Raw genomic sequence first — 10,758 nt, forward strand, 5'->3', positions numbered from 1 at the left:
TTTTTTATCCTTTTATAGTATACTTTTAATATTTTTATTGATTTTATTGAGCTATATATTTTTCTCTGTTCCCCTTTCTCTCCCCTCCTCTTCAGCCCTCTCCCATTGCCCCCATGCTCCCAATTTACTCAGGAGATCTTGTCTTTTTCTACTTCCCATGTAGATTAGATCCATGTATGTCTCTCTTAAGGTTCTCTTGGTTGTCTTGGTTCTCTGGGATTATGGATTGTAGTCTGGTTTTTCTTTGCTTTATGTATAAAAGCCACTTATGAGTGAGTACATATAATATTTGTCTTTCAGGGTCTGGGTTACCTCACTCAATCATCAATGATGATTTCTAGATCCATCTACTTGCTTGCAAATTTCAAGATGTCATTGATATTTTTTTTCTGCTGTGTAGTACTCCATTGTATAAATGTACCACATTTTCCTTATCCATTCTTCAGTCGAGGGGCATTTAGGTTGTTTCCAGGTTCTGGCTATGACAAACAAATGCTGCCACGAACATAGGTGAGCACATGTCCTAGTGGTACGATTGAGCATCCTTTGGGTATATACCCAAAAGTAATATTGCTGGGTCTTGAGGTAGGTTGTTTCCTAATTTTCTGAGAAATTGTCATACTGATATCCAAAGTGGCTGTACCAGCTTGCACTCCCACCAGCAATACAGAAGTGTTCTCTTTATCCCACATCCTCTCCAGCATAAGCTGTCATCAGTGTTTTGATCTTGGCCATTCTTACAGGTATAAGAGAGAATCTCAGAGTTGTTTTGATTTGTATTTCTCTGATGACTAAGGATATTGAACATTTCCTAAGTGTCTTTCAGCCACTTTAGATTTCTATGTTGAGAGTTCTCTGTTTATTTATTATAAAGTCCCCACTTTTTATTGGATTATTTGTTCTTTTGATGACCAATTTCTTGAGTTCTTTATATATTTTGGGGATCAGACATTTGCCTGTTGTTTTCCCATTCTGTAGGCTGACATTTTGTCTTGTTGACCTTGTCATTTACTTTACAGAAGCTTCTAGTTTCAGGAGGTCCTATTTATTAATTGTTTCTCTCAGTGTCTGTGCTGCTGGAGTTATATTTAGGAAGTAGTCTCCTCTGCCAATGCATTCAAGTGTACTTCCCACTTTCTCTTCTATAAGGTTCAGTGTGGTTGGCTTTATGTTGAGATCTTTGATCCATTTGGACTTGAGTTTTGTGCATGGCAATGGATATGGATCTATTTTCATTCTTCTCCATATTGATATCCAGTTATACCAACACCTTTTGTTGAATATGCTTTCTTTTTTCCATTTTATATTTTTTACTTTGTCAAAAATCATGTATTGGTAGATGTGTGGATTGATAACTGGGTCTTTGATTTGGTTCCATTGGTCCTCCTTCCTTTTTTTATGCCAATACCAGGCTGTTTTCAGTACTATAGCTCTATGGTAGAGTTTGAAGTCAGGGATGGTAATGCCTCCAGAAGTTTCTTTATTGAACAGGATTGTTTTGGCTATCTTAGGTTTTTTGCATTTCCATGTGAAGTTGAGTATTGTTCTTTTGAGGTCTGTGAAGAATTTTGCTGGACATTGCATTGAATCTGTAGATTGCTTTTGGTAAGATTGCTATTTTTTCTATGTTAATTCTACCTACTCAAGAGCATGGGAGATCTTTCCATTTTGTGATGTCTTCTTCAATTTCTTTCTTCAAAGTCTTAAAGTTTTTGTCATACAGGTCTTCCACTTGTTTGGTTACAGTTACTCTGAGATATTTTATGCTATTTGTGGCTATTGTGGAGGGTGATGTTTCTCTGATTTCTTTCTCAGCCCATTTATCACCTGTGTATACTTTTATAAAATATTAAAGTTTTATATATATATATATTACTTAGTTTTTTAAGTAGCTAAAGTTAAACAAAGTTAAAGATATACAAGATTAGACCTACATCTGTAAAGCAGGTTTTGCTAACGTGAATGGACCATTACGACTTTAGGAATTTACACATGGCATATTGCAGCCAGCTAAGATGATCTACATATGGATTTTTCACTATTCACTTTTTTGTTGTAAGTTTTAAGTTAACAAGTATTTAGAGGTAGACACCCATAATTATATGTAGCCGTTTTAACCTCTCTTGATTTAAACATTTTTAATACCATGAGACATAAAGTAACAGATAAACATTATTTTTTGTAAGAAATTTTTCTAAAAGGGGATGTTAGGCAATATTTGGAACCTTTACTCATATACATAACAACTTTTATTGTTATATAAACATCTCTTATAATTAAGGCCCAGTAGCATACAGGGAGTGAAGGGACACTCAAGTGAAGGTCCAGTGACCTTGACGATCTCCTTGTTTGATGGAGTATTGCCATTTAACAAGTCCAGCTGCAATTTTCCTAATGTAGTACAATTGGAGTTTTGATGGAGGCAATTGTGCTCAGAAGAAATTGTGCAACAACTCTTTAGGGAGGGAGGGTTGAATCCAAATTGCACACATAGAGTGACTCACGATTACAAACACCTGTGTACAATGTTCACGCTGTAAAACCGCTAGGCCTTGTAAGTTTCCAGGTAAAACTTAAAGAAAATGTAAGACAGCTTTTTATATCATAATCATCATTAAATTTATGCTCACAGGGCTGGAGAGATGGCTCAGTGGTTAAGAGCACAGGCTCCTCTTCCAGAGGTCCTGAGTTCAATTCCCAGAAACCACATGGTGGCTCACAACCATTTGTAACAAGATCTGGTGCCCTCTTCTGGAACACAGACATATATGGAGGCAGAAGGTTGTATACATAATAAAAATAAATAAATAAATCTTTAAAAAAAATTATGCTCACATCATCTAACAGAACTTGATTGGGGGAATCCCTGTTAAAACTGTGATGTTGGCATTCTTATTGAAAGATTTGGACAGAGAATCCTTTTTCTCCTTTCCACGTATTAGCATCCTGTTAGCTGGTTTTATTATCGACGCCTTCATAGCAGGAGATAAATAGTAGTCTCTGTGGGAAAAGTTTACCTTTGGCTGGTGTCCTTTCTCCTGGACTTTCCAGTGAAGTAAAACAGACAATTTTTCAATGTTATCCACACCCAAAAAGACATCTGAATCTCTGTAAGACTGAAGCCAGTGTCCCACACATCAATAGCCATTTTGTGGGTATCAGCAGATGGGGACAGACAACCCAAAAACCCTAAGAGGAAACTGAAATTCGAAATAGAACCAAGAATCGGGCTTGGTGGGCAGAAACAAAGGCAGACCAAAGGCATGAGGTAAAGAAGTCCCCAAAACAAAAAGACTATCCTATCTTATCTCAGGGGAAGCAGGCTTGGGGACCTAGTAGAAGCAGTAGGCACCAAGCTTAAGGTATGTAAGTAATGACAAACAGTCCAGTGTAGCTAATGGAGAACGAGAACCAAGGAAGACTTAAAGTCAGAGCACATGAAGGGATAGATCTCAGAGGGCCACGGAGGTCACTGTAAGGACACTGGCAATTACTATGAGTATATATGGGAGAGCTACTACTGTCCTGTGAACACATGGTACTGTCTCAAGACTTGAAGCCAGGGAGTCTGATCAGATTGTACCCCCATGCAACACACCAAAACACAGAAGGACAGAAGGCTTCAGCACGTTACTATGACAAAATATAAGGGTGTCATCGATGTTGAGAAGCTGAACCACATGTCAAAGATGGCACACTCCAGTCAGTGAAGAGACCTACAAACCACAGTCTAGAGCATCCACCGACTTGAGATGAGAAGCCTGCTGCCCCTAGACAGGGCCTGTCCTACATCCTTCGGGAGTTATTCTAGCAGTACATAGGAATCAAGAACACAGAAATATCTCCAAAGTTTCATCTCTACAATTAGACTTGTAACCTGGAATTTTAACATTATCCAACTTTAATCTCTTGAATAAAAAGTGGTTTTTAATTGGGCGGGATAGTATGTGCCTGTAATCCTGGCATCGTAGACACTGAAACGGGGCTGTGCGAGGGTACAGTGGAGTCCAGAGGGTGCTGCAAGCCTAGTCTGGGTTACACCGTGAGGTCCTGGGTCTTTGGTTTTTGAGTTGGGAATATTCTTTTTCACATGTGTGGATGTTTTGCCTGTGTGTATGTCTGTGTACCACATACATTTCTGGTGCCCACAGAGGCCAGAGGAAGTCATCAGCTTCCCTGGAACTGGAGTTCCAAAGGGTTGTGGCCCATCGTGTGGGTACTAGGAGCTGAGGTTAAGTCCCCCAGAAGAGCAACAAGTACTCTGACCTGCAGAGTTATCCCTCCAGCCTCAAGACCCTGCGTTTGAAAGATGTTTTGAATAGGATCTGTTATGCTTCCCTTTAACTCCATAATAGAGCTTGCTGGAAAAGGGAAGGGGGGACGTGAAAGGAGATGATGAAGACAGAGAAAACCCACTTCCATCCCACTCAGAGGAAAGGAAATGGCCCAGAACAAGGAGGCAGACAGTGTAGTCCCCACCCCTGGAGTTTCCTGACTGCGAGCTAGCTGTGGGAGGGAGGCCTGAGGATGAGTCAGAAAGCCTCCACTTGAGGTTTAACAGATGCCTACACAAGTTTCTTAGACTGAGCTCTTTGCTACCAGAGAAAACGGCCTAAACCCAAAGACTTTGGGGATACACAGAAGCCACAGGAGGTCAAGCGCTCCTGTGATGAGCTGAGGGCAGGTATCTTGCTCCAAGTCTGAAGGTGCTTGGACCTCCCCTCCCACCTCCTCTCTCCTCCATGAACGTTTGACCTTTTTGGTCCTATCCAAGTGTGTCTATCATTCCGAAACTTCTCCAATGCTAAGTAGTACTCAGAGCTGTGCTCTTCTTTACACATCGTCATTGGTTTGTTGTCTCTTCATTTTAAAACAGGGTCTTATGTAGCCCAGACGAGCCACAAACTCAGTTAAGAACAACTTTGAACCCCCAGTTAATCCTTATCTTCACTTCCCAAGTTTGGAGCTTACAGGTATGTGCTCCCACGCCCAATTCCACATTATTTCTTCACACCAATATTTTTCATGTCTCTTCCTTGATATTTCTTTTTAAAAGTTAATTTCTTTCTTAATTTTTATTTTGTGTGCACTGGTGTTTTGCCTGCACTTAAGTCTGTGTGAGGGTGCCAGATCCTTTAGAGCCGGAATTACAGTCAGTTGTGAGCTATCATGTGGGCGCTGGGATATAACCTGGGTCCTCTGGAAGAGAAGCCAATGCTCTTAACCTCTGAGCCATCTCTTTAGCCCCCCTGGAATTTCTTAAACGGTCATCCTCCTGAACGAGTGAGGTGAGAAGAGGCAAGAGGGAAACCTAGGGAATCCTCCACCTACTGAACCTTGTGGCCACCACTGTATATCAGATACATTTCTGCTGTGAACTCCCAAACTCAACTGGAGACTGAAGGCCAGATCCAAAGCCTGGAACTTGGAGTCAGAAGGTCAGGCAGAGTCACCTGGCAACCCAGCACTCCCTTCTGGGCAGCCTCGCCCTGTGACTGCATCTGTTTCCTGGCACCTCATTTTAACCACGCTGGTGGATTTGGCCTCAGTAATTGTCAGATCCTTCACGTTTGGTTTGTCTAGCCAGAAGTCAAAACCTTGTTTCTTTTTATTCTAATAACTATGGGGTTCCTCTCTGGAGCCCCAGAGTGACTCGGTTTGACATGAAATGGAGATGTAAGATACAGTGAAAAGGTACTGGCCTGGATGCAATTCTCCAGGTCTGATATATGGTCCCACATCATCATAGTATAGAAATTTACTTGAGTTTTCATGGCTCAATCGTGGCACAGGACAAGCCTCCATTGAGGACAAGGGCCATAACTGGAGCCAGGTTGGGTAACTGTCCAAGGCAGCTAGTAGACAAAAATCACAGAGAACCAGACATCTTCTAATAGAACATCAAAGACCCAGACTAAGGATTGTGAATTTCTCAACAAGAACTCAAAACCAGGAAAAATAATTGCTATATTTTTAACAAGGTGACTTCTGATTATGGGCTGGGCCATTAAAAAAAACCCAAGGGCAAAAAAATTGGAAACTGGATGAATAAATAAATAGTTGTTCAATCACCAAATATTTATTAAACATCTGCTATATTCTAATATTTCTATAAGTCACAGGAAATAAAATAATGAATGTAAGAATGATATTGTCCAAAGCTGGAGAGATTGCTCAGCCATGAAAAATTAGGCTCACAACCAAAACTATAAAAAATGACCTTGTCTTCCTTGCTCCTATAATATGATGATTCTTAAGGAAGATTTCCCCAAAAAAGTGATGACAACTTGAAATAAATATAAGAAAGGAAATAAGCTAAATGTCAAGAGATGCACATATATATGTACATATATTTATGTGTGTGTATATATTATATATATGATAAGGACATATGAAGGAAGACTTCTTTGAAAATACAAAGAAGCTGAGCTGGGAGTAAAGGATAATTGTGTGTACAGAAAAACAATATCCATAAACCTTTTTTCATCAGGTAAGAGCTGAGTAAGTTCAAGAACAGCCAAGAATCATATGGAGCAATAACAGAACAGAGGATGGGAGAAAGTGACTTTTGAGTGAAACTATATGAGAAAAGCCCTATTAATTCTTAGTGCACCTTAATGGTACCAAAAATGTCAAGCAAAATAGGGATGAGGTTCTACGGCATTCGTGACTTTAAAATATTTCTCTGACTACTGCATGGAGTGCAGATGAAGGAGGGCAGATTGTCTCAAGTTCAACTGGGAGGATGCTCTTGCTGCAGGTGACAGGTAAGGGAAAAGAAAACAAGATCAAGGGCAGATCAAAAGCAAGACATGCCAAGATGATTATTAGGCACTGATGAGACCAAAGATTAGTTTGTATTGCCTGAGCCACTTACAAATGCTGGCTGAAGGTCCAGGATTGGGAAAGACATATTTCCTCACATGTAAAATTCATCCAACAAGTATTTAATAATTATCTATTATGTGCCAAGTGCTGAGCTGCTCACCAAGGCTTCAGAAGGTAATTGAATAAAGTCCCATCTCTTCATGTGAGCTCACATTCTAGGGGAGAAAGAAATATTATACTAACCAACAAAGAGACAACTTCCATCAGTGCTATTTTTAAAAGAACAAGAAATAAATCACCTGGCATGAGAAACCTCCATTTCAGTTGTAGATTAGGGTAGTCCAGATGACTCCCAAAACAATATAGCCTATTGCTGTTACCCTTAGTTGCCTCTCAGAGGCTAAAGATAAGGCCTTATTGATGGAGACACAATGCACTTCAGGCATAGGACTCCCAAGATTCAAGCTGGATTTATCCTGATAGCCTCCCTATCTGCGTTCTAGCTTTCATAGAGCAGAACATACAGTGTAGGCTGCCAAGGATTGATAGTTCTGTCCAGCTGCATAACAGCACAATCCTGAATTACAACAATGACCAGCATAGCAAGTTATCCCAAAGAGTGCCATAGTGGCACCCATAGCTTGGTAGTAACCAACAGCTATCTAATTGGACTTATGACCCACTCAAAGGTAGAGAAGTCCATCCAGATACTAGAAACTTTACTAACTACATGGGATTAGTGAGGTGGTGGATCTTAGAGGAGGATAAAAACTACCTCTTTAGTGGGCCAGCATCATTCCTAATTGCAGTCTAAAATTTAACCTTAAACCCACAGATAAGTGTAACTCACTCCCCACCCAAGAAGTTACTCTTTACAGCAAACAGAGATCACTACAGAAAACCACAACTGATCATAATGCAAACATCAGTAGCCTGTAGGGACAGCTACGACACAACTGGATCGAAGGCTCTACCCCCTCACAGAATATGGGCTAGGATGGTAGAATGTTTATAAGAGCTAGAAGACCAGCAAGTCTGTTGTGAGTTCTTGTCTCCCAGAAATGACAAGGAGGATATATCCATGACACTTCAATATGACATAGGTCTCATGATGAAACCAATAAACTGGATATTTTTCCTAATGCCTTTATAACCAACCTGAAAGTAGCTGTGCCATATATTGGCAATTAAAGTCCTTAGAATCCAATCTTAGCATCAACAAAGAATAATTTGATTTCTATGTTCCTTTCTTTAGAAAATGAGGATAATAATATATCAATCATGGATAAGTCTATCAAAAAGTATGACAATAAATTACTTGACATGATATATCTGTAACATAAATAAAATGGATCACTAACATTCTAAACAATATATATACTTACCCATCTTTGTTTTGTATAATTTTCCCCATTAAAAGGAGAAATAAAATCTAAAGTTTTAAAGTGATTTTAAAACCTTTAATTCTTGCAGGTTGGTAATAGTGGTGCACACCTTTAATCCCTGCACTCTCGGGAGGCAGAGGCAGGTGGATCTCTGTGAATCTGAGGCCAGCCTGGTCTACAGAGAGCATTCCAGGACAGGTTCCAAAGCTACAGAAAACCCTGTTTTGAAAAACAAAACAAAACACAACAAAAAAAACTTTAATTCTTCTCTCAATAAAAGGAGAAAATGTGTTACATATCAAATGCATGCACCCATCATTTTTCCAGACTGCTGTAACTAAGTCTCCAGCAAGAGCAGTTAGCTTGGAGGAGAGGTGTAGAATTTATTTTAACCTGCAAGCCTCAAGAGAACAGCAGTGATGGCTGGGAGTCAGCTCCTCTCATTCACATCTCTGCCTTGATGGCTCCAGCAACATAATTCACTACGTGTCAGTCTTGCTTAGCCAAATCTACAATTATTAAGCCCATGCACACCAATGATCTTTTGTACCCACAGTCCTAAGTAGGTGAGAGACAGAAACATTTCCAGGGTTATTTATATGTAATGTTATTTATATTTTATTGGTTTTAAATTTACCTTGGTAGTGTTTGTGGTGTTGAGTATTTTGTTGTAAGCCACTTAGCTTTCTCTTCTGGGCAAGTGTGTGCTCTTAATATAAATTCTCAAATAGTCTAAACTCTCCACTGGCAAATTTGGATATGCTGGGAGATTGAGCCGCGCTCCATGCATTGCCTTTGAAATATGAGCACAATACAATGACTTCACATTGCGTGAGCATGCCAGCCAAGTTGAGGCTGAGGGATCCAGTCACACAGACAGTCAGTCCTTTCATCCAACTTGCTTCAAGACTGTCATAAGTTATTGCTGTTGGGTGTATTTTCGGGACTCTGGAGCCAATTTTCGGGGGTGAGAGGATTTGAGGAGCACACGCCACCACCCCGCTACTCCTAGCTAACCGGTATCATTCCGCTCTATGACAGTGGTTTTAGACACAGCTTCTGCCCCATGCAGCAGAAGTCTTTACTTTTTGAGGACTGAAAAAGATAAACTGTAGGTGTCAAAGAAGCAGGACGAAGGGCGGAAGGAAGTCAAACCACTTCAAAACTCCTTCTAGAGTTTCAGGCTGCGTGTACAGTAGCCCTGAAACTGAGAGAAACCTCAATTTTCTTATATTCGTCTTTGAAAGTTAAAGTAGGCAGGAAGAATGCCTATGAAGACTATCCAGAGCTTCGAGGTTAGAAAACTGAAGGAACGCCCCACGTTAGCTGGGTTAGTGAAGAGTCTACCTCGCCTCTTTACTTCCATGATCTCCACACCCTCATTCATCAAGTTTGCATCTTCCCAAGATCCCGGGATGTTATGTTCATCAGAGCGGAGTCTTACAGAATGGGGTAATCTAGAGTCCTAGCCGTACCTCCTTGAAGGAAAATCTTCAGCAGGGCTGGTGGGATGAGGCCAATGTTCAGCTTTTCACATGATTTTTTTCTGGGACAACATAGTCAATGTGTTTCTTTGATGAACGAAAGAGGCTTCGCAAAACAGTGTTTGAGGAGCTGGAACTGGGGCTGCTAACACGGTCTGCCTTGTTCTTCTGGGAACTGGAAACACTTCTCCATTGTAAGGATCTGTCTTTTCTCCTGCAGCCACAGCCCTCAAGCTACAATAACAGGCTCGTGATATTTTTTTTTAAGATACCAAAGTTATGAATATCCTTTTATGAGTATTTTCCTTTGAACTCACTTCTTGAAGAAGAAAAATTGCTGGGTTGACCCTCGTAGGCAAAACATACGAATTGTTCTCTTAGGGGCTGTAAAATACTTCAAAATGCACAATGAAAAATTCCCCAATGCAGGATAACATGTATGGTGCACTACCTCTGCAGCTGTAATTCTCAAAAAGTAATGTTTCTGAGCGGCATGAATTACACAAAATGCATTTCAGAGATTACTATCAAAATTCATGCCCCAGAGTGTCTCCCCTTATAACACAGACTCTTAATGATATAGAACGGTGCTCTGCTGCAAAGCGGGAAGCCTTCGCTGCATTACGCCCGCATGTGTTTTCCCTTTCTCCCGTACCCTGCCCCCACACATCCTCCAAACTCCTCTAAAACTCATCCTAGGGGTGCCAACTGGGCAGATTATAGTGATCTCCTATTAATTCCACTCTCCCTCAAAAGGAGCTTATCATTTTGGGTTTATAATTCTGTCCGCAGCACTGTCAACTAGAGTTCAGATTCCTGACTGAAACTATTTTTATGCTGCCTAATATCACTTAAACCTTGCCTCATCAATACAGAAACTTATTTTCTAGGGTTAAAAGGAATGTATCTTCCACAAACTCCCTTACTGTTTCGTGTGTGTGTGTGTGTGTGTGTGTGTGTGTGTGTGTGTGTGTGTATATATATATATACATACATACACATTTTCTGTATATATACATATATGTTTGTGGGTGTGGGTGTGTGCGTGTGTGTATTTATAT

This window comes from Microtus ochrogaster, linkage group LG3, assembly GCF_000317375.1.
Source record: "Microtus ochrogaster isolate Prairie Vole_2 linkage group LG3, MicOch1.0, whole genome shotgun sequence".
Taxonomy (NCBI): Eukaryota; Metazoa; Chordata; class Mammalia; order Rodentia; family Cricetidae; genus Microtus; species Microtus ochrogaster.